This window comes from Ursus americanus, chromosome 4 (genome assembly GCF_024610735.1).
Source record: "Ursus americanus isolate L20-20 chromosome 4, mUrsAme1.1.p, whole genome shotgun sequence".
Lineage (NCBI taxonomy): Eukaryota > Metazoa > Chordata > Mammalia > Carnivora > Ursidae > Ursus > Ursus americanus.
In genome coordinates this window covers 57,564,873-57,590,916 of record NC_142130.1, presented here as the reverse complement: position 1 = coordinate 57,590,916, position 26,044 = coordinate 57,564,873, and the positions used below count along the sequence as shown (strand labels likewise).

General features: G+C 33.7%; 1 long non-coding RNA gene across 1 annotated transcript in view; it reads right to left on the bottom strand.

The window, feature by feature from the left end:
* Positions 1 to 4,617: 4,617 nt before the first annotated feature.
* Positions 4,618 to 26,044, bottom strand: part of LOC123784131 (uncharacterized) — a 32,890-nt gene continuing 11,463 nt past the window's right edge. Inside the window, exons 2-3 of the long non-coding RNA XR_015724228.1 lie at positions 12,619 to 12,746; positions 4,618 to 5,600 (exon numbers count right to left, since the gene is read on the bottom strand). This is a non-coding gene — a long non-coding RNA (uncharacterized LOC123784131). The remainder of the gene's footprint in view (positions 5,601 to 12,618; positions 12,747 to 26,044) is intronic.

The window sequence follows — 26,044 nt, the reverse complement described above, 5'->3', positions numbered from 1 at the left end:
CCACTCCCCCTGCTTGTGTTCTCTCTCTCCCTGGCTGTCTCTCTCTCTCTGTAAAATAAATAAATAAAATCTTAAAAAAAAAAATTAAAAAATGGTTAATTTTCCTCTTAAATATCACTAAACTCATTTTTTCTTTATCTTTATTCCCACTTCACTAATGTATGCCTCCCATTTATATATGCCCCGCACTGTCCTTTACCTGGTTCACAGTAATGGCAACCCAGTTAGATGCTTTTATTCACTCTATATCTATCTTCAATCCATAATGAAGCCATTTAATTACCTAAATTCCGTTAATGTAATCCTCCTCAATCCTCACTCCCTTCCTTATGATACAAACTTAAATCTTTAACATCATCTCTAAAAACTTGCAGCATCTGATCCTTGCTCATCACTGCCAGTTCATCCTTCAAAATGTCCTACCTACATTTTGTACTTCACCATGCTTAATCTTCACTTGATTTCTAGATTGTTCCAGGCATCATTCAGGGATTCTGTATATGCTGATTCTTCTGCCTGGAATGCACTTCAATTTTTAAATGCTCAACTAATTATCCATAACTTTATCCTGCATATCTTAGCTCAAATGCTTCTTCCACATTGAAGCCTTTTCTGAATCCCCTCATTACCTTTAGACTTCCTGTTAAAGTCTCTCATAATATCACATATATTTCTTCTCATTCCTACTCATTTCTCTCTGTTCTAAGTCTCTAGATTTGAGTCCTTAGTCTCTGCATGGAGCAGACTGAGCTGAAATGCCAGGAAATTAATTCCTCAGAAAAAAACCCCAAACGATGAAAGTTGGTGGTTAAATAAATCCACTTTTTTGCCCTCAGGTTGGACAACACTTATATTTTGAAACCTCCCAGAGATTTTCAACAAGAGTACATCAAAATTGTCCGTAATCAGAATCTGCTCATTAATCTAACCAACATGCTCTCCCCTTCTTTTTTCTCAGTCTGTCATTCCAGTATCAGTATTTCCTTTGAGCATCTTGCAAATAAACCACTTGCACTCAAATCTTTGTCTCAAGTTTGAGTCAGAAAGAATGTAAAACTAAGACATTAGCTACTGTGGGGTCTTTGCACAAATGTCAGGATGTTGTTGGTAGTCAGTTCACACTAAAAGTAATACCATAAATATTGATGGGAATCTCTGCTTGCGTGAAAAATACTTTAAAGAGGTGATGCTCAACTACAGGTGAATCTGCCTCCCAGGGGACAGTTGGCCATGTTTGGAAACACTTTCCATTGTCACCACTAGTTGGGGAACTACTAACATATACTAAGTATAGGTCAGGAATGCTGCTAAACATTCCACCATACATACACACAACATTCTGCTCAAAATGTTAATAGCGTTGTGTAAAGCAAGCCCTTCTTTAAGTAATATGACTGGGAGTCAATCATATTGCTGAGGTATTCACAAATCAATAGTTTTAAAATGATTGTATTAGAAAAGAAAGGTTTAAAATCAAATACCTTAAGTCTTTCCTTAAGAAGATTAATAAAATTATATCCAAATAATATTAACAAAGCCAAATTTTCTCTTTTAAATATATAAACAAAATTAATAATCACTTAGCTCTAATGATCAAGAGAATAAGAGCAATAACTAAAATTAGTAATACCCAGAATGAAATCAGGGCTATCATTATATCTCCTGTAGACATTAAAAAGCTAGTAGATAAATATTAGGAAAATCTCTATTCCAAAAACATTTTGATATTAAATGAAATGGAAATTTTTTCCCAATGCAATTTATAAACATTGTTATATGAGGAAATAGAAAATCAGAGTACCCAAGTTACTATTTAAGAAAATGTACTTGCTATCAAACATGATCATATAAAGAAAACTCCAGGTCCACATGATTTCACTGATGAATTCTAACCAGCATGTCTTAAACAAATTTCACTAATAGAACAGACTCCAGAAAATAGAAGATACGGAAACACCACCAAACTTATTACGTGAGATCAATATTACCTAATACCAAAATGTTAACAGACATTAATTTTTTTTCAATTGCAGGCTGATATCCCTCATGAATGTTGATGCAGAACTACTTAACAAAATAATAACCAAAAAAAAAACAGTAAAAAATAAAAAAGATAACAAACCATGAAGCCAAGTCTGCTTTAACATTTGAAAATCTGTGCTCGTGAGGCATACCATTAAGAGAGTAAAAGGGAAAAGTCATATGGCCATTGAAGTAAATTAAGAAAAAGAATTTGTCAAAATGCATTATCTATGCATGAGAAAAATTCACTCTTAAGAACAGATAAAGCTTCCTTCCTTTGATAAATAACCATTCATGTAAAACTTACAGACAATATCACAATTAAAAGTTAAATGTTGAATAATTCTCCTCCCATAACCAAAAACAAAGCAAGGATGTCTGTTCTCAGCACTTTTGTTCAGCCTTGTATTGGAGTCCTTAGGCATTGCAATTAAGCAAGAAAAAGAAGTAAAAGGCAATCTTAAAAAAGAAAGAAAACAGAACTCTCCCTTCTACGGTTAGCAATTGTTTATGAGGTAAATCTTGAAAATTAATAAAACTGCTGCTAAAATAAATAAGTGAATTGAACATTGTCATGGGATACATGATCCACACAAAAATAAAAACTTTGTACTTACTTTCAGTATCTAACAATTGGAAAATAGATGATTTTTAAATTTCCATTTACAAGTAGTACCCCCCAAAAACATAAAATACTTAGCAATATATTTAATCAACCATATCTGAGATCTCTACACTGAAAAAAACAAGACATTCCTAAGAGAAATTAATGACAACAAACAAATGGAGAGGTGTGCCGTGCTCAAAGGCCAGTAGGCACAATATACTTCAGATACAAATTCCAAATTGATCTATAGATGTAACACTATCCCAAACATCTCAACAGATTTTTCCCCAAGAATTCAATGAACTGATCCTCCAAATTTGCAAGCATAAAAAGGAATATTAAAACAATCCTTTTTAAAAAAAGGATGAAGTTAGAGGACTTATACTACCTGGCTTTAAGACTGTTGTAAAGCTAGAGTAATAGAGACAATGTGGCCCCAGCATAAAAATTGACAACTAGGTCACTAGAAAAGAATAGGGAGACCAGAACTATATCCACATTTTTATAGTCATTTGGGGGTTTTTTCAGCTTTATTGAGATATAACCGACATACAACACTATGTAAGTTTTAAGGTTTACAGCTTGTTGGCTTGATATGCATATGCTTCAAAATGATTGCCGCCACAGTGTTGCTAACGACTCCATTTGGTCACGTAATTACCATTTCTTTTGTGTGTGTGTTTGATGAGAACACTTAAGATCTACCCTAGTAGCTACTTCCAAGTATATAACTCAGAATTATTAACTATAATGACCTGTTGTACATTAGTTCCCTAAAACGTACTTATTTTAAAGCTGGAGCTTGTATCTTTGATGAACATCTCCCCATCTCCCCAGGTATTTGTTTTTTTAGCAAAGATGCCACACAATACAATTATTGAAAGAAAAGAGTTTACAACAAGTAGTGCTGCAACTATAGAATATATGTAAAATAAAAATGAACCTTGACTCATAACTAAGGCCATAAGCAACAATATGAAATGGGTCATAAATCTGAAAGTTAAGTCTATAAAGCATCTATTTATTTATTTATTTATTTAGAGAGAGAGAGAGAGAGTGTGGAACCTGATGCAGGGCTCCATCTGACAGCCCTGAAATCATGAACTGTGCCAAAATCAAGAGTTGGATGCCTAACCAACTGAGCCACCCAGGCACCCCAAATCTGTAAAGCTTTTAGAAGAAAGTGTATGAGAGAAGCACCTGGTGGCTCAGTTGGTTAAGTGTCTGTCTTCAGTTCAGGTCATGATCCCAGGGTTCTGTGATCAAGACTCACATCAAGCTCCCTGCTCAGCAGGGAGCCGGCTTCTCCCTCTCCCTCTGCCTGCTGCTCTCTCTGCTTGCACTCTCTCTCTCTCTGTCAAATAAATAAAATCTTAAAAAAAAAAAAGTGAATGAGAATGTCTTAGCTATTGAGAATAGGCAAAAGTCTATGAGAGAGAACTCAAAGTGATAACATTAAAAGATAACATTAAGAAAATGAAAGATAATCCAAAGACTGGGGAAAATGTTCACAAAATACACAGTTGATAAAAGGTTGGTATCTAGGATATATAAAAAGGTCTATACACCTCAAAATTTTTTAAAAAAGAAAAAATTATTGTGATAAATACCTCAGAAGGAAGAACATACACATCGTCAATAAATATCTGAAAAATGCTCTACCGCATTTGTTATGAGAGAAATAAAAAATAAACCCACAATGAGATCTCACTGCACACCGATCAGACAGTCAAAAAATAAAAGCAGACTAGCATCACTAAATATTGGCAAGGATGTGGAGCAATCAGAACTCTCCTATATCATTGTTAGAGTTGGAAAATGTCAAACCACATTTAGAGCAAGTCTGGCAGTTTCTTTTTAAGTTTTTTTTTTTCAAAACCCTAACTAAAGCAAAACAATCACACTAACAAAAAGCCGTTATCTTATGTTACAGAAATTCCAGTCCTAGGTATTTACTCAAAGAATGTGAAACACATAATCCCAAAAGATTTTTACAGGGTTGTTCCTCGCAACTTTATTCAAAATAACAAAACACTGGAAACATTCTAGGTGTCCATCAACAGAAAAATGGTTAACATAGCTAAAATGGCTAAACAACTATGATGTATTCATACAGTGGAATATTATCAGGAATATAAAAGAACAGACTATTGATACATGCAACAAACTGGATCAATACACAAAATATGTTGCATGCTCTATTAACTAAAACTGTATAGCACTGGCACATGAACAGACAAGCAGATTGTTGGAATAGAGTAAAGGTCCAGAAAAAGATACAAGTATATATAGAAATTTATTAGATATCTTATGCTAAAGGTGGCATTTCAAATTAATAACTCAAAGAAGGACATTTTAATAAATGGTACAGGGACAACTGGTTAGCCATTTGAAAAAAGATAAAATTAGATCCATACTTCACCACCATACTCAAGAACTTAATTCCAAATGGATCGTCAATTTAAACATAAAAAAAAAAAAGGAGCGTACAGTACTAGTAGAAAACCTATATGAATTCATCTTTAATTTCAGCGTCAGGAAAAGACTTTCTAACCATAAGTCAAAAGTCAGAGACCTAGAAATGGCAGCAAATTTTACTACAACAAAACAAAACAAGAAAACCCACCATAAACAAAGTCAAAAGACAACTGACAAACTTGAAATTATATATTGCAAGCGTGCAATAAATACATACCACAGATGAAGGGTTAATAGTCCTAATATGTAAAGAACTCTTAAAAGTTGAGAACACTCGATCAAATACCCAATAGAAAATTTGGAGGCAGATATAAAAACAATTTGTATTAAAGGTATAAAAATAGGGGCTCCTGGGTGGCTCAGTTGGTCAAGCATGCACCTTCAGCTCAAGTCATGATTCTGGAGTCCTGGGTTCAAGCCCTGCATCAGGTTCAGGGAGCCTGCTTCTCCCTCTCCCTCTGCCTGTCACTCCTCCTGCTTGTGCTCACTCTCTCTGTGTCAAATAAATAAATAAAATCTTTAAATAAATAAATAAATGTATAAAAATAGCCCTAAACATGTGTAAAGATATTTATTATCACTCACAGAGAAATATAAATGAAAACATCAACAAGACAGCATTTCTCATTTATCAGGTTGATGAAAATTAAGAATGACATCCTGTTCTGTTGACAAGGCTATGGGAAACCTGACACTCTCATACCTTGCAGTTAGGAAGGTAATTCTAGAACCCTCTGGAAAGAAATTTCCAATAAACTAACACAATTATATAAACACTTATGTGTATTTTTTGATCCAGAATTCTCATTTCTAAGGATTTACTCTGTTTATACAACCTTCAAGAGAAAAATGCGTATATACAAGGCTATTCATTGCAGCATTATTTATAATTTAAAAATTTTGAAAAAAATAAAAATGCCCATACCCAGAAAAATGGTTAAATAAACTATGGAACACACACAATAGAGTATTACACACCTGTAAAAAGGATGAAGACTATCTCTACATACAAATGTGGAGTGGGGTCCAAGATAGATATATTGTTAAATAGAGAAGCAAAATACAAATTCATGTGTGTAATGGGCTAGCTTTCATGTAAGAAAAAAAGGAAGTAATAAAATATATGTCTATCTGCTCACTAATGAAAAAAAGATGACAGGAAGAAATTAAACTGATTGCCTGAAGGGTGTGAGTGAAAACTGGGTAGGAAGACTGGGGAATGCAAACAGGATTATTTTATCTTTTCCTCACTTAAGTATACGTAATTATTAATCATAGTTTTCTATACAAAATCTAGGAGCAAACCAATTATTAACTAAATGTACTTTCTCTTTTCATCTGCTAATATGATAACACATATTCCAAACAGAAAGTAGAGTTTACCTTCCTTATTTATCTTCTCTGTCTTAAGTAAATCTTTAAATGTCTGTTTGACTTTACTGAGATATTTTAGTTTTCTTTTTTTTTTTTCTAGAAACCTCAATTCATTCCTTATAGTTTTATGGCAAAAATTGCTTCCCTAGTCTGTCTTACTTTTACAAAATATGGATTTTTAAATAAAGGCTCTGGAGTCAGACTCCCGAGTTTGAACACCGGCTATTACATAGGACCTTTGTTTTCTTCATATGGTGTTTGGAAGATAAGTTAAATGATATGCAAACTACCTAATACTCAGGAAAAGTACCCAGAAAATGGTTTTCCTGTCCTTTACATTCCTTACATACCTTAAAGAGTTAAATAAGTGTAGGAATCTCAGCAGACTTGATCACTAAATTATTGCCTGGATTCTTTAAGTAAAATTCATTGGATATTTTTTTAAATTGTAGTTATTTTGTCCTAACAAAATAATTTAATTGAAAATATGATAATTGAGAAAATTCTTAAATATTAAAGCCAGTATCAGTTGTGTTTAATCAAGTTTTCAAAAGAGCACAGAACAGAATGTTTAATAAAGAGAACTTTCCAATGATGTTTAAGTTTTACTTCCTATTTGGTCAAGTTTTTAAAAATCTTTTTTTTTTTTTTTTTTTTTTTTTAGTAAGAGCAGACTCAACTCTGAGAGATTATAATTTGTGTCCACATCTATTTCACAAATTCCTTCATTCTTAGGTCAGTAATGACCACTACTTGTGAAAGAATATAACCACTCTTAGTAAATCACCTGACTTTATATGCACACTTTAAGAACATGCACTTAAGGTGCTTCTTCAATATTTCAAGTGGTATTTAAGTCTACTGCTCCTCAAGTAAGCAAACAGTCACTTGACAACTGAGATTACTTTTATGGACATTTCATTTCCGGCTAAGTCTTACACATCTGTTCTACTCACAGAACACAATTTCAAAATGATCATAATTCAGAATTTGACCATAAAAGAGTAAGAATAAGTAACTTAAATGTATCCATATGACCTTTGTTCAATGCAACATATATTTATAAATCTTCCTCGGGTTTAAGGTGTAAATTCTGATATATGTTCTCTTTATGTGTAAATCAGATTCACCATAAAAGAGTCCTATGATCATTACATATTCGTAACTACCCAAACATCAGTGTAAGATTACACCTAAGATCAAATTTATTAAAAATGAACTACCCAAAAATGCAGAAAAATTAATCATTCTTTGATCTTTGTCTTGTCTATAGCATCATAAAAAGAGGCTGATTCACATCACCAAAGGGAAAAAAATAATTGAGATGACAATGATCCTTTAGCCAATAAGACTTCAGTCTGCAATGGCACTTACACAAATTGAATTGTACTAAAATTTAATTTGTAATATAATGATTTCTGAGAGATGAATACTTCATTTAAGCTATGTTAATTAACTACAGAATTTTGCCAGTAACCAACTGAATGAGTAAGTGATGAAATTAATATTTTTTTCATGTATAAAGCTGCTTCTACAAACTTTAAAAGGTATATACTTCTAAGTATTTTCTGCTTCCTGGAAGGAGTTTAATCACATATTGTAGCCAAATCCCTTCAATAACATGGAAAATAGTTTTTCATTATTTAGTCTTCACCTGTAACAGCCATCTGTTCAACTAGAATTCTACTCCCATATGCAATAGATGTTTTCCTCTCAAGTATAAAGTTAGCAACATGCCACTTCATGTTTTCAGGGAGTATAACAAACCATGCAGCACATTAAAATCATAAAAACATGTTTCATATCTAAGAATAAGACATTACCAATGATATTATGAGGAGCTCAATGACATTTTAAGCATCAGGCAAACCTAACTAATAATTGTGTGTGTGTGTTGAATGGTTTCAAAATATTTTTTTTAAAGATTTTATTTATTTATTTGACAGAGAGAAAGACAGCCAGCGAGAGAGGGAACACAGAAGGGGGAGTGGGAGAGGAAGAAGCAGGCTCCCGGTGTAGGCACCCAATGTGGGGCTCAATCCCAGAACTCCGGGATCACGCCCTGAGTTAAAGGCAGACACTTAACAACTGAGCCACCCAGGCATCCCCCAAAATATTTTTGAAAACTTAAATTCTATGGATGATTTTATTGATAGATGGATATTATAGACTTTAACCTGGAATTTAGCTCATCTTTGTGAGATGGAAAATAGTGATTTATATACATCTGAACTTACGAATATAGGAATCAAAGTATAAATAAAATCATCATTTCTGAGGTATAGAAGGAACCTCTAAAACTTCTTTTTTTTTTAAGATTTTATTTATCTAGAGAAAGAGAGTGCATGTGCAAGTGTGCACATGCAAGCATGGGGGAAGAGGGACAAAGAGAGAGGGAGAGAGAAAATCTTAAGCAGACTCCATGCTGAGCATGGAGCCCAATGCTAGCTTGATTTCATGATCCTGAGATCATGACCTGAGCCCAAATCAGGAGTGGGATACTTAACTGACTGAGTCACCCAGGCACCCCAGGAACATCTGAAACTTCTAACATAATTCCTAATTCAAAGCTTCCATCCAGGGGCGCCTGGGTGGCTCAGTTGTTAAGCGTCTGCCTTCAGCTCAGGGCGTGATTCCAGGGTCCTGGGATCAAGCCCCACGTCAGGCTCCTCTGCTGGGAGCCTGCTTCTTCCTCCCCACTCCCCCTGCCTGTGCTCCTTCTCTCACTGGCTGTCTCTCTCTCCGTCAAATAAATAAATAAAATCTTTAAAAAAAAAAAATTTACATCCAGTCTGGAATATCTCCAACAAGTATTTAACAAGCCTGTTTATGAACCTGGATATATAGGAACCTTATCTTTCCAGCCAGTCAGAGCATGATTGTGTAAAGCTTAATTTTTGAAAGCACAGATATGACATTCAAATCTTAGTCACACAATATGTAAATGCATGTTAAATTGAGTAAACTTTTCTTTATTATAAAAGTGGGAATGTACTTAATATTGTCATTATTCATTATCCAAATAAATATGACAGATATATATGCCTACGAAAGGAGGCTTTGTGATTGGTCAAAAGCATAGACGGGCTTTTTCTATTCTTGTGAGGATTCAATGTGTAAGAAAAGTTACACAAGCTGTCCTCAATTTATAGGACAGTTGTTTTTAATTCCTCCAAGAATTGGGTTCCAATCTGAATGATATCAAGTTTGCTGACCCACCCATCTGACTACATTATCTTCAATTTGCTTCTTTATATCAGGAAAAAGATCTTTAACTGAGATAGAAATCAAGAGATTTCTATGTTCTAGATTTAGAGCTGTTTATCTTTGGAACGTTTTTCCTTCCCTCTGAGTGCATAGTTTCATTTTAGCTTAGGGGAGATGTCCAAAAAAAAAAAAAAAAATTCCTATCAGGCTTTATTCAACTTTATTCAGCTTCCAATTTGGCCAACTTCTGACTATAGCATTACTTAAAAAAAAAAAAAAAAAGTCTTTTCAAATATCTTGTCACGTTTCAGCCAGGACCCAAAGCAAATATTCCTGTCGGTATTGAACAACAACAAAAGATATTACCTTCCCAAGATCCAGAGCTACTCCCAAAAATAGCTGAAAGAAAGAAAGACTTAGAAAATCTGCCAGAGAGCTGGCAACAGTTGGTAGGACCCTAGCCGCAAATGAACTGCAACCCACATTTCTGTCCAGCCATATTTTGGGGGTCCCCAACCTAAGAGTGGACCTGCCTGTGCACACAGGAATGGATGATGTGCATGACCCAGACAGGCAGAAAACTAAGCCAAGTTCTCAGTACGTTAAATGAAACAAATAAGAAGGGAATAGCTGCCCCTGAGAGAGAAAGGATCAATCCCAAGACCAAATTTAAAAGAGTCTAGGTTTGGAAAGGAAAGGATTTGAAATTTTACTTTCCTTTCTTGACCTGGCACTTCAGAGATCTGAAAGAACTAACTCTGGTAGAAATTCTGACCTTTCCCTGGCTTCTGCTAGCTTTCTCAAGATTTCAGCTGCAGGCACCTGAGCATGTGGGTTTAAAGTAGACAATACAGCCCAGATATTTACCAGAATTTGCAAAATTTTCCATTAATTTTAATTTTAGTTTTCTCCCTGGCTGTAAGGAAGTAACTGGTAGCAGTTCACCAGTGAATCTCTCAGAGTTCCTACCAACCCTAGGAGGGGCTCATATGAGGATCACCTTTGAGGGTAGATATGAGGGCATCTGAGTTGGTGTAGAAAGATTTGACAAAATGATCAAGGACAATCACATATAGGAAGATTCAATATCATAAATAAAATAACATGTCTGCAAAATGAATCTTTAACTACTGTCCCTTCTATTATCTTTGTAGAATTTGAATTTTGATACTGAAATTATTGGGGGGGAAACTATGATTTTTTTTAGAAATATGTCAGGTTAATTCTCAGCAATCCAGAAAGGTCTTTCATGCTGCCTTCATTTTTCAATGCATCGTTTATTTCTGTGAGTATCTGGTATCCCTCTAATATATTGCTTATTTGTATTTAAGTTGGCCTGAATTGTTATCATTTCTGTAACTCAGAGAATTTTAATTAATACACTTATTTGAGTTCAAACTATTCATTTAAGTGCCTATTGCTCAATTTCCTTACCTATAAGAAGATATTGCTGAATATTTTCCAAGTTTCCCTCAAGCACTCAGAACCTTTTTTTCTCCTCTCTATTATATATATGCAAAGGACAATATATGTTCATTTTCCTAGCGTCCTAGTTGATTGCAAATGAGACACCAATTTCTGGGCTGGTGTTTTGATTATGGACTCCTAGGAGTATGTGACAGGAGAGGTCCAAATGTTTTAGGTTTCTGGTCTCGGAGTTGTTGCAGCTGTGATACCACTAACTCAGTGGACTTTTGTTTACTGTTTTATAGTCTCTTCAGATTAGAAAGACAATTCAGACAGAGAATCAGTAAAATGAGTGCTCAAGTAAAGTAGGATAGAGGGGAGTAGTGTGAGTCACATCACTTTTATATAGTCTTTTGTTTTAGGGTACCTCCTGCGTCTTTAATTTTTTGTTAGCCTTTTACAATGAATTTTTTAATGAAGCTATTTTTGAATATTGAAGCCTCTTGGATGTTTCTGCATGCCAATTAAAATAGGTTTCCTACTCTGTTGATTGATTTGAGAAACCTTGCTTTCAAGTGCTCTTCTTACATAAACAATCCTACCTAATTGGAAGGTTCCCTGTAATGACCATTGTAATTCTAGATTGTCTTAGAAAGATTTTGCATTTTTGTAGATATCTACAGCTTTCAGGGCCACAGTCCTTAGACATAAAATAAGCAGCTGTGCCAGAATGTAGAGCACTTAATGCTTTGAAACTTGAAAATCCCATTTCATTAGCTAAGCCTTGGATCTCTGGAAGCCAAATTCATACCTAAGGGAGATGGGTCCCTGGCTTGGGGATTTTGTGGTGTTTTGTAGTACAGTGAGACCTCTTTGCATGGAAATTTTCTTGAGTTTGGTGGGTGACTAAATGTCAGTCTAACTTGTTCCATAACCAACTTATCCTAGCACAGGAATCTAAGAGGTAGGTGGTGAGCCCTCTAACAGCTTGTAAGTGCTCACCCATACCCAACAATTTTGCAGCTTTGGCTTCCAAGGTACACATTAGAAAAAGATCTGCTATTCCTATCACAAGATTTATTTATAGATTTGTAGCGGCAGACGCCCTGACAGCTTTTAAAGTCTGACTTGTACCTGGTTAAATTTTGATTATGATGGTCAAAACATTCTGATTTCTTGTCTTATTTCCCCAAGTCCCCCAGTGATTTATGATGTAGCCTTACCTCGAGGCTTTGTGAGTCACCTAACAACTGACACCCATTACAGACGTTGGATTTCCTTCTTGAGTCCCCTAATGGCTGCCTCCCAGCACAGACTCCCAATATAATTATCCCCAGGACCTTTTCAGGATGACCAGAACCTTTCTGAGAGTTATTAAACTACAGAGCCTTTTTAGGGTCCCAGAGTCTTTCTAGTAATCTTTCTAGGAACGATATATGTATATATATAAATGTTTCAAATAAAGTTTGTTTGTATTAGAACTGCAAGCAAGGAAGCAGAGCTCAAATCTGAGAGTGCCTTACCCACAGCCTTCAGTAATGATGACAGGGAAATCAAACTTAAAAGGTTCACTAGGCACGACACCTGTGTATCCAGTTGTCCTGTAGGCTGTTAGAGGCCAGTTTCAGATCCAATTCCTTATCACCAAAAACTGTTAAAAAATAATTAGAGACAATTTAGATGATATAAACAAACTTTATTTAACATTCAGGAAGTGGACAGTCTCCTTTCAGAGAACTGCAAAATGGGGCAGAAGGCAGGAAGCTTTATAGGATGAAGAATAAGGAACAAGAAGAAGACAGAAAATATCTAACTGGAGGAGCTGCATAGTCAATCCTCTTTGGAGTGAAAAAATCCAGAGCTGGCTTGTGTTTGGGGACTGGATGGACGGAAATACTGTGTTTCTGGTAAAGCAGAGCATTTATAGGGACAAGAAAGTTAACTAAGTTTTGATTTGCTGATGAGACCAGCACTCTGGGCAGGAGCAGTTCCATTTTGAGCCTAGAAATGTATCTCAACCCTATCAACAAAAGCAAATGATTCTTAGTCAAGAAGGAAAACCTAAAGAAACAAGAAAATATATATGAAAAATGGAACACACATAAGGAATCTCTTCACAAAGATAATACCACGATTACATAATATATTACAGAGGTAATATTGAAAGTTTAAAAAATGGATAAACCCTAACTTATTCAAAACATTGATTTACTATTTTAAAAGACAAGTAAATTACAGGTATTTTTATGTATCTAGTTTAATCAATGGTAATAACAGAAAAAAGGCATTTGTGGTGGATAATTTTTTGTATCAATTTGATTATACCACAGAGTTCCCAGACATTTTATCACATATTATTCTGGAGGTGTCTGTGAGTGTGTTTTGGAATGAGATTAATACTTAAATCAGTAAACTGAGTAAAGCAGACTGTCCTCCCTAATGTGGGTAGCTTTCACCAATCATCTAAAGGACTGAATAGACCAAAAAAGCTACCCCTCCCCCAAGTAAGAGAGAATTCCTCCTGACTGCCTTTGAACTGAGACCTCAGCTTTCAACTCTGAAACACCAGCTCATCCTGAGCCTCAAGCCCGGACTGAACTCCAGTGTTGGCTTTCCTGATTTCGGTAAACAGACTAATAAACTACACTAAAAGATAGAAAAAACCAGTATCATAAAGATAATCATAAAGATAAAACGAATCTTTAACTTCTGTTACTGCTATTACCTTTGTAGCATTTGAATTTTGATCCTAAAATTATTGGGGAAGAGAAGGAAACTAGGATTTCTTTAGAAATATGTCAGATTAATTCTTAGCAATCCAGAAAGGTCTTTCATGCTGCCTTCATTTTTCAATGCATTCTTTATTTCTGTGACTCTCTAGTATCCTTCTAATATATTGCTTCTTTATGCTTAGGTTGGTCTGAATTATTATTGCTGTAACTCAGATAATTTTAATTAATATATTTGTTTGAGTTCAAACTATTCATTTAAGTATCTATGACTCAATTTCCTCACTTATAAAAAGAAATTTTACTGAGTATTTTCCAAGTTTCCGTCAAGCATTCAGAATCTTTTTCCCCCTGTGTTATATATATGCAAAGGGCAATATATTCTTTCTTTTAAATAAAAAACATCTCTCTTAGAAGAATTAAAACTACTTGCTAAGTGCATCCATTATCTCTGGTGTAGTAGGCAGTCTTATAAATCCCACTACACTGAACCCAAGTTATTTGCCTTTCACATATGAGTGACATGTATGTTTAGGGCTTTTCTAAGACTATACAACAAAACACTGCTGAAGAATACAACAGTACTTAATGCTGGCTGTAAAATCACCGTAGCAACAGAGCCCAGATCCAGCCCTGAAGGCTTTTTCAAAGCATGCATTGTTTCCAAGATCAGTAGCCAAAACTACCCATTTTTATCTGGAGAAGAATTCTAGGAGAATAAAAAAGAAATTAAATAGATTTTGTTATGCTCTGTTGAAAAAAAAAATTGGCAACACTAATGTCACCAGTGGAAAAGTAAACTCAAAATTTTAGTTGGACGTCAAAATGAACATTTGTTTTCTTTCTTGAATAACAAGTTTTTGTTTGCAAACTAAGTCTTCCTTTTGTATTAAAATAAGTCCTGAAAAGTTTTAAAAATCCGAAAAACAAATATAAGCACAAAAAGGAAGTATAAATGATACACAGTCCTCTCCATGACTCCGATATTTATTGCTTTAATTATTTTTCTTTTTGAAGAAATGACACAACCTTTTGAAATGTCTAGGTTAAGGTTTGTAGTTCCAAGAATTATTATATTTACATGTGGAGGATTTCATTATTCAAAAGTTTTAAAAGTATATCTAATAATTACTTAAATGTGAATCTGTAGTTTTATTTACATTAGTCTCTGACAAGGAATTCTTTACTCCAAAGCTAAATACTCACTTAGAAAAATGTAGTGAAAGCAGTAAGAAAGCAAGACATTAATAAGCTGACACATCTTCAGTGATAAACAGCAGCCAAACATATATATTTAGCAGAGAATAATCTCCTTATTATTCGCTTATTAGCTTATCCAATGTAAATCCTTTTTACTTTTAATTTAACTTATAAAGAAATCTGGGCTGATTCCTAGGACTTTAAAATTTTGTAAAATTTCTGCTTTAATGCCTTATTAAGCTATTTAGATATTTTAAGCTTCTATTTCTCTTCCTACCAGCACCAATTAAGAGATGCAAATGTAATTTACACTTCTTTATTAGCGTTCACATATAGACACTACTTACTGAATGCACTGCCTGGAAATTAATGCTTCAAAGGGCATTCTTTTGTCAACTCTATTGAATCACTGTGTATTCACTTTAATTGAGAACGTCTAATAAATATCATAAAAAGTGAAACATTGAATGATGCTCTGGTTTTATGTTGTTTCCAAAAGATTAAACACACACACACACACACACACACAAAGCATTGATAATTTAGTGTGTCTCTTCAAAAGAATAACTACTCGGTATTTCAGATCAAATTGTTATGCAAAGATTTTTAAGTCTCTGGTTTATGGTGAGCAAGAAGGAGCCCATTACAGCTTTATCCTTGACACAGCATATCTGGATTATCAAGCATCCTGCAAAAATACCACAATTACATTGTGCTATAATAAATCTCAACTTCATCAATAATAGCCCCAAATCCATGGATGCAATAAGTGTCATAAAGACTTTAGAACCTGGCTTTCTTTAACTCATGCAAATGCTCTTGCCAAGATGTCTTTGAATTGAATACCTTATTATTAATTAGTATTTTTATATAAGTAAAATGTAAGACAGTGAGATAGAATCGTTAGCTCACTTGAAATTTCTAAAGTATTCATCTCTTCTCAGTGAAATTTTGACACTATTATATGACCCTAATGTTTATCTAAGTGTTCCACTTTTCTTGTAAATGTAGTTTCCTATTTTAAGTTTGAGTAAAAACCCTAAAGTTCTATTATAAATAGTGATTTCTGTTTAGAGAGCATGTATTTTAAATGGAAGCTAGATGACAGGAGGAAACCATTTAACCATTTATCTTTTCATTTGAAAATATTAATGGAATTCTGTGTGCTAACTCTGATAGGCACATAGTTTCCATGGAAAGATGAAAAAGAGAAAAAGGAATTTCTCCCTTGAAGTAGATATTATATATATGTGTTACTCAGTATCATTCATAGAGCTGGGTGCCATCATTTAAAAGCAAAATCTGAAAGTTTTAAATAATATAGATTTTTACTATGGTTTTCACTGAAAGAGTAGAGTTTATAAGGCTCATTACATATCAAATGTTCTTAAAAATCTTTTTTTTTTTTTCAAATCTTTCTTTCTTTCTTTCCAGTATTTCCAACTTATAGCAATTACTAAAACTATTTCTCTTTCATACCGGTACAGTTCATTAGTTGCCACATCGCTACAGATCAAAGCCCTCCTTCATCTTCTCTCTTGGTATATATATATCCAAAACCTGACAAATACTACCTGCCAAGTACAGACTCTGGAAAATATGGATTTCCTTCCACTCTACCGATTTTCTTGTGAGACTAAGACACCTCTACCATCATAATATCCTCATTACTCACAAGGTCTGGGAAATACAATTCCATGTAATAGAAATTTGGAAACATTTGATGAAGCAGTTGGCTTACTGAATGCTGATATTTTCCATACAGCAAACATGTGGTCCTGTGACTTCCTATGTATGTGACTGGCCTTGTTCTTATATTGGCATTAATAGAGTCAACTCCACAATTCTGTGTGCTCCTACATGAAGAAGAAACCAGTTCGAAGGCACTATACCTACTCTGACTTCCATATCCCCATAAGCAAAACGGAAGTCAGAGTGCCTGGATTTCATTTATTTTGAGTAAGACAACAGTTGCTTGGCTGCATTCCTGCAGCAGTGGAAGTGAAGACAAGCATAAGAGATCTGCTTTTACCTGGTGAACTTCTCTTTCCTGCCCCAACCAACAACCACTCTTGCAGCCTCATATCCACGTCTCATTTTGGGCTCATGGGAACTTTCCTCTTCATGCAAATTAGTCTAGTCATTGGCCGCCAAAGGGACCTGGTCCACACAGCCCTGACTCCCAATCTCACATCTCCCGAACTTCTCACCCTTGTCACTCTCCCTCTTGTAACTCAACAGTCCTTCATAACCAGAATCACTTCCGTTTTCAACTTATTTGATATTATCTTCACTGTCCTTCTTGCTTTTAACCAAGAACTGGCTCTATCTTATGAACAACAGGGACCCTCTCAAGTTAAATTATCTTTAAAGAATGGTCATTTTTATACATCATTATGGTGTCCAAATCATTCTTCTTCCCTCCTCCCCAGAATTCCAGTTTCAAATTACATGTTACTCTGCTTACTTCAATCATAATATTTAGTGATATCACATATCTACATAGATGACCTTCTAATACTCCGGAAGTCTTCAGAAAACATTTAATACTCATAAAAACCCTATGAGGTAGGGGCGCCTGGGTAGCGCAGTCTTTAAGCGTCTGCCTTCGGCTCAGGGCATGATCCTGGTGTTCCGGGATCGAGTCCAACATCGGGCTCCTCCGCTGGGAGCCTGCTTCTTCCTCTCCCACTCCCCTGCTGTGTTCCCTCTCTCGCTGGCTGTCTCTCTGTCAAATAAATAAATAAAATCTTAAAAAAAAAAAAAAACCTATGAGGTAAATCCCTGAAAAGTGAAATTCCCTGAAAGCACTATTTATTCTGAATTTCCAGTTACTCTCCTTCACTTCTCTGTTAAATCAATTCCAAGATTGATTTTCCTCTTCTCCACAACATGATGTTGACAAATGTTCATCTCCAGTCAGACCCTTCACTCTTGAATTTAAGGAATATATGCAACTAATTATCTAGCACTCTTATGGACATCTCAAATTCACCAGGGCTAAAATTCTTACCCCATCCTGCTCTTCACATGACTGTCACATCATAATAAATGGCAAGTTTATACTTTTAGTTGCTCAGGTCAAAACTCCAGAAGTAATTTTTGATCCTTTTCTTTTTCTCACAGCTTTTACCCAAGCCATTAACCTACCCTTTTAGCAGAGTTTTCCAAATATAAAGATCATGACCAGTTCTTATCACCTCCAACACTATCACACTAGTATATGTATGATCACCATAAAGTTACTATCTCAAATGATACACTTTGAGGAATGAGAAACTAGGAATTATTCACCAGAAAAAAACAAGAATAAACTAGGACTTTTCCACCAAAGTAAGTCATTGTGGTCAAAGGTTTTCACCCTGGATCGAAGCCACCATCAAATTCTAGCCTATGTAGTTGCAGTAGCCTCCTAACTGATACCTCTGTCCCCTCTACAGTTAATTACCACCCCCACTTACAATGTAAGCCAGTCACATCTCTTCTCTGCTTAGGACCATTCAGTGGTTTCCCACCTCCGTCAGACTTAAATCCAAAATTCAACAATTCCCTAAAGGAACAGATGATCTATCTAGCCACCACCACCCTCCCACTACCTCTTTAACCTCATTTTCTTTGCTTGTTTAATACTGCTGTAGCCATACTTTCACCTAATGATAGAACATGCCAGGTCATTGTACTTGCTGATCACTCTGCTTGAAATGCTTTCTCCAGATATTCCCTGGCTTCCTCCTTCACTTCCTCCTTCATTCTCTGCTCAAATGTTACTTCAATACAAACTGTTTAAAAAATAGCAACCCCAATTCTCTCTCTATTTCTGATTTGTGTTTTCCATTAACACTTAACACCATCTGATGTATTATAGTATACTTAATTATTTATTGTCAGTACCCCTCCCCCCACTGTTACGTAAGTTCTACGAGATCGGTCATTATTGTCTTTTTTAAAAATAATAAATTTCCAAAACTCAGATGAAGTTCTGGTGTATATTAGGGACTTGATAAGGATTTGTTAAATAATTTAATAAATAAACAAGACTCAGTAGAAATTTGATCCAAGAAAAATGGAAAAGATTTCTGCAAGTATTTCCATATTCAATGTGTTTGATATTCATTAAGTCAGACCTATCCCTTATAAATGCCCAGAGCCTTACACCTAAATTCTTCTCAAGAAGGGCATAGCCAATAAAAATCAAAGTTGATATTTCTGCTTTCATTAAGAAAAAGTTAACTCATTTTGATAGTCTGGACAAATCTTTTTCCAAAAGGATTACAAATTACTTATATAAATACTCTATTCTCAAGGAGGTAGAACATAACTCCCCACTCCATATGTGGACTATGCCTAGTAACTTCCTCCCAAAGAGTACAGTATGGAAATGGGGGAAAAGCATAATTTTACAGCAGAGAAACTTGACACACACCACCTTAGCCAGGCAATCAAAATTAACATCAACAATATTGGGTAATTTAATTGAATATAACCTTCATATGATATGATGAAAATAACATTTTATGACTGTGGTCTTTCTTTGAAAAACCCATAGTTCTATACTCTAATCATGATAAAAACATCAGATAAATGCTAGTTGAGAGACATTCTACAAAATATCTGACCACTACACTTCAAAATTGTCAGGGTCATTGAAAACCAAAGAGAAATAGTTATAGTCACAGGAATCTAAAAATACATTAAGACTAAATGTAATGTAGGATCCTGGATGGGATCCTGGAACAGAAAAAGAACACTAGGTAAAACTAAGGAAATCTGTGAAAGTGATGAACTTTGGTCCTTTAAATATTATTAAATAATAATGTATAAATATTAGTTCATTAATTGTGACAAATGTTAATAGTACAGGAAATTGAGTGTGGCATATATGGGAGCTCTCTCTATTATCTTTGCAACTTTTCTATAAATCTGAAATTATTCTAAAAGTAAAAGTATATTAAAAGTACAATACATTATAATTTTTATATATTAATATTGTCATTCTTTTAAAAAGTTATCTATTCCAAACTTGATACTTCATCCAAAGTTCACACAACAATGATTTAGAGCAGTGCTTTTCAATAGAACTTTCTGAGATGATGGAAATGTCCCAACTCTGCACTACCCAATATGGTACCCAGAAGCCAGATGTGACTATTAAACATTTGAAAGATGCCTAATATGACTGAGAAATTTAATTTTTAATTGTGCTTAATTTGTATTACCACTAAAGAAAATTATCCCATATATGTAGCTATTACATTTTAAATGGTGCAGATATAATCAATTGTACATTGGTCACAGAAGTTTTGAAGTTAGCATGATTTACTAGGTCTAGTGTTAATTCTGGTGTTGTTTTGTTGTTTTACTTTACAGGAATAATGGCTTATTTTCCTATAATATATAAAAAAAATTACAGATATACATCTGCCTTAAATCATTAGCTCTTATGCAAAAATAGCTTAACATAGAAAATAATATTTACTTCTGAATTGGTATAAAGGTGATTATTAAAACTGTGAAAATACTTCTATATTCTACAGTGTTATATACCTGGTCAATATAAAGTTGACAAGAGAAAAGAAAAATTAGATAAATATACAACTGGGCTTTCAGTTATAAAAAGGAAAAACAAGGATCAAATTTATTAATACATGTATGGAAGTCATTTAATATCTCCAGCTCTCAATAGGTCCATGACACAGTTAAAAAAGATTAGGAATAGAGAGAATGCTTGCTGAAAAGAGTTTCAAACGATAAGAAAGACATACCTGAATTTGTACAGACCATATCTTTATTAGGGGGCAGGCATATAACCCTTGAAGACATTCTAATGTAAATAAATACTACAAGAGCAAAATGCTAGGAATGCACAATAGAATTACTTCATAACAGAAATACAGGTGGTGTTTCCAATAGCTATGATTTTTATCGTATTCTAATTTAAAGTGATTTGTTAAAAAGTTAGCAGCATTTCCCTGAATATAACAAATTTTAGAAAAGTGATCATTCTTTTTATCTCCCTTCCAGTGCATACTTAAATTTTTAGTAGCCCATACTGGAAAATAGATAAAATTCAATGGTGCATTCTATGGTTGTATCTACATTGAGCAAAGGTTACTATTATAGTCAAACAACTACTATTATAGTCAAGTCATCACTTCTTTTTCTACGGAATTTGAATAAACGAGCCCTGAAGAATAGTTCTTGAGTGAATTTTATTAAAGATTAGTTTTCTAGTGATTTTTTTTATTGCAAGATCTCTCTAGTGTTTGCTCTTCTGACATCTTTCCATGCCTGAAATTTTGAAAGAAAATCTAATATATTCTCAGTTCAGAATATCATAACTTTCTCACCCTCTCCTGTGGTTAAAACATATTATTCATTTAAGGTCAGCATTATGAACATAATCGAAAATATGAGACCTGGGAACAATGATGTGAACCAACTATAAAATATATCAAAGGCAAGAATAGGCATATTTATCTCCTAGGAAAGTCAGTTTTTATTAAACTATCTGCAGAGGTACTAGTATATATATTTTTTCTTCCTTTAACAAATCAGTATTTTTTCACTATTACCTTTTCATTATTAATTTCATTTATTATTTGTGGATGTCCTACCACTTAGAACAAGCAATTGCTAGGTAATTGTAAGGTATTTTTGCCTTGGAATAAAACTAATTTCAATGAATTAAAGTTTTTGTCATTAGTTTCAATTAAATGGATATTTATATTTAAATAAGAATCATTCTTAATATACAGTTACAATGATTCTCTTTCAACTTAACCAGATATTTTATAATAATTCAAGTGCAAACATAATTTAAGCACACATTTTCCTTGCTATTATTGATAACTTTTCAATAAGAATCCAGCATAAATCAATCTCAATGTACAACTATTAATCCAATAAAGGTTAAACTTTATGTATTCAATACATTTTGCTCTAACTCAAATTATAGCATTCCAGGATGACAGAGGAAAAATGAGGCTAAATACAGTAATTATGTTTTCTTCTCTACTAATTTGAATTGACATTTAATGTGACTAATCATAAAAGTAAAACATCAATAATAGCAACATTAAAATTAAAGGAAATAAGCAGCAACCAATTTATTTCATTCAAAGATAAAAACTGAATTTATTACACCAACTTTGCCATCACTTACAAACTCAAAATAATGTTCTGTGGCAAAAAAATTGACTCAAAATTGAACAAATTACATTTATTCCATAGTTCATAGACTACAACTTCCAGCCCTCTAAATTAGGATAACTTGGAATAGTTTGCTAGAATTACCTCCACAGATTTTCAGGGAAATTGAATTCAGGAGATAATAAAAATATTTTTAAAACAGGAGGAATAACTGACCAAACCAAAGAGAGACAAGCCATAGAGAGACTAGAGGTGCCTGGCATTAATTCTTTCATTGCTGGATAGAAGGGCAGTTCTATGAGACTGGCCAGATGGCTTGGAGTTAATACTGAAATAGTTCAATATTTGAACAATCAATATGGCTACAAAAGTGTAAATCACCCAAACATAAGTTCTGTTTCTAACACAACCCTACTTCGTGGATGTGCCTATTCCAAAACTCAAGTCTACAAAAAGGGTCTCTCACAAGGGTCTGCCACAGATGTTAAAGAACTTGAGTATTGACAGCAAAAGCATTCAAAGTTATGTATCTTTCAGGCCCATGGGTTCTATGGGCAGGGTAGGATTTTTTTTTTTTAATTGCCCTTTCCAAATTTCCTTTAGGACAGTGACTTGTACTACTTTATTTATTTTTTATTTTTTATCATTTTTTTTTAGTTGCTGTAATTTCTACATCACTTTCCATATGAATGCTCCAAAGCTCAAATACTTCAATTAAATATTGAGCTGATTTGATCTGCTATTAAAGCAATTTGACTGTCCCAGTGTTTTGGGTCCATCCATGCCGCTGTTCTCAGGAGTTTTAATGTCTTACCAGGACTTTATATACTTTAGGACTTCTCTTCTACTTCAATTCCCTTCTAAGAGCTTGGTGATAAACAGCATTTTATGAAGTGTGATTGTAGTATGTATCAATAGCATTTTGCTAAAGGACAATACATTTTTTATTTTTGCTATACCTGCTTACCATTTGCCTTTCCATCTAGAATGTAAGCTCATTGAGCCAGACACTTCTCTTTGATTCCCAATCGCTTAGAACAATATTTGACACATAGGCATCCTATATATATTCATAACAAATGAAAGAAAAAAAAAACCTCCACAAGAATCAATCTACAAAATGGCTTCCATAATAGCAATCCACTTAAACTTTATTCTCAAAGATAAATAATAATCTTCTTTATGTATGTATTTTTAAAAGCAAATAATCAGGGGTGACTGGGTGGCTCAGTTGGTTAAGCAGCTGCCTTCAGCTCAGGTCATCATCCCAGGGTCCTGGGATCGAGCCCCACATTGGGCTCTCTGCTCAGTGTGAGCCTGCTTCTCCCTCTCCTGCCACTCCCCTTGTTTGTACTCTTTCTCTCTGTCACATAAATAAATAAAATATTTTAAAAAAATAAAAAATAAAAACAAATAATCAATCATCAAAAAACAAGAAAAACTTCCCTTGGTCCTCAGCCCACTTCATGTCTCCAACCACAACTTCATCTCCTTCCCTTACCACTTATTCCTATTATTATCCCTTTGCTTCCATAACACAAATTCCTCTCTTTCTCTCTCAATACCTCTCTCTTCTACTCCTTTCCTGTTTTTCATCCTCTCTTAACTTCCTGACTCTGGGCAATTTTTAATAGTTTCTTTTCCTCTGCTTGACATCAAGTTGCAAATGCTCTGCTAAACTCTCTCTTTCATTGTGCTTCATTTTCTTGCCTTAACTATTGTGGTCATACCCTAAGTTCCCAGACTGCAGTGTGTCTTGAACTAATGATCATTTCAGTGACTTACTAGACTTACCAAGCTAAACACATTGCATTTAATTTATTGTTGTTTGGGAATACAAAGCAAGATGCAAAATCAGAAATCTGAGCCAATGCCACTTTCAAAGAGATCAAAAAAAAAAAAAAAGAATAGAATACATAAAATAATTGAACTATTACAGAAAACAAAATATGTAAAATAAAATGTATAAGCTACACACTAAAAAATACATGGTTAAAAAAGAATTATAAAATAGTGACTAACCATGAAGTAAGAAATGTGGAGATATAAAGAGATGAAAAATAAATGAGAAGAGACTCTTGAACATAGGCATATGGCTAACTAATAGAATTTTCAGAAGAAAAGAGAGAATGAAGAAAAGTAAGTGTTGAGGAAATCATGACAGAACTTTCCAGAATTGAAAAATATATGATTCTCAGATTAACAACAACAACAACAAAAGCACTGATGTTCAAAATAGGATTTTAAAAAATCCACTTTAGAAGTTGGATGTTTTTAAAAATAGATTTTTTTCTTTAATGAAAAAACAAACAAGAAATTTTCAAAGTCAATGCCATTAGTGGCCAAATTCTTCATAGCATTATTAAATACTACCTAAAATTAACAATTAGATTCAGTTAGGCTCTCAGAGAAGCCACTATATACATGTTAAGCTGTCTGCTTCTAATGTCAGCAGCACAGATTCACACCCCTGCTCCACCATTTACCAACTGTGTAGCCATGAGAATATAACTTAAACTCTCGCAGCTTCAGTTGTATCAATTATAAGATGGGGATATTCATAGTATCTACATTAATAAAGTTATTAGGAAGATAAAATTATATATGTGGCACAGTATCACGAGAAAAAAGGTCCATAAGAAGTATTAGCAATTCTTATTTTAAAATGATTTTTATCTATAAAAATTAAGTATACCCTTCATTAACTTTTAGTAACTCATGAATCATATGTAAAGTAGAATATTTATAACTTTCTAAATTTTGTTTTTTTATAATTAAATAACTATATGATGTTTCATCCAATATTAAGTATATAATTTATTCAGATCAGGACCTTCTGAGAGTAAAGGGGGAGGTTATTAATGATTATACCAGAACTATCATGGAATAACTCTGCACTTTCCAAAGAAAGCAAGTTGTGTGATCACTTTATCCACAATAAAATTGGTTTTCAATCATGAATTTTACATAGCTAGATTGAATCCTGTAATCATACAGAAATTGGTGCCTCTGAAATAGAGGAGCAGACCCCATCGGTGCCATATCTACATCTGCCACTAAATTGAATTCATTGAAGAGATAACAATTTATACTCTCTTCACATCCCAAAATATAATGCTATGTCTGCCTAATTCCAGTCCTGCTGAAATTATAGAATTCTTTAACTCAATGGGAACACTTCTCACAAATTCATATTGTATTCTTAATACCTTAAGAACCATTCTATTACCGTAGACTCATTCCTTGTTTGGTGCTAATCTAGAAGCAATATCAAATGCAACAGAAAGTGAATTGAAAACTTCTTTTGAAAAAAGTTACCATACAATTAGAAAGAAACCACGTAAAATCTTTTTCACTAATCATTGAGAATGTACTTCTTTAATGTTTCTAACTCTTCAAATTTGAAATGCTGAGTAAAGCTGAAATTTCAACCTGATAGATTTTTAAAGTAATTTGGACAGTAAATTAACTTTGTTTGAATTCCATTTCCCCAGGATAGAGATACATCAGTTATTTTTTTTTAAAGTCTAAATGATATAAAATTGAACAAGGTATTTTGCTCATTAAACAATGCAAATAAAGATTTGTAAATTTTGGCAAGAATAAATCAATGAAGACAATTTAATTTAATTAACTTTGCTAAAATATAACTTTGGTCCTAGGTCATACTTGACTTTTACAATGATCAACTTACTTAGATTAACATATTGCTGCTTTTTCCTTTCCTTGTAATTAGCAAAGCATAATATTAGTGGATGCATTTTATAAAAATTATCTGCTTAAATAATTCATGAGTATTTAAATAATCAAAAAAATGAAATAGGAAATTTATTCAATAAATATTTTCAGTCTTCTAAAACTCAAAGGAACT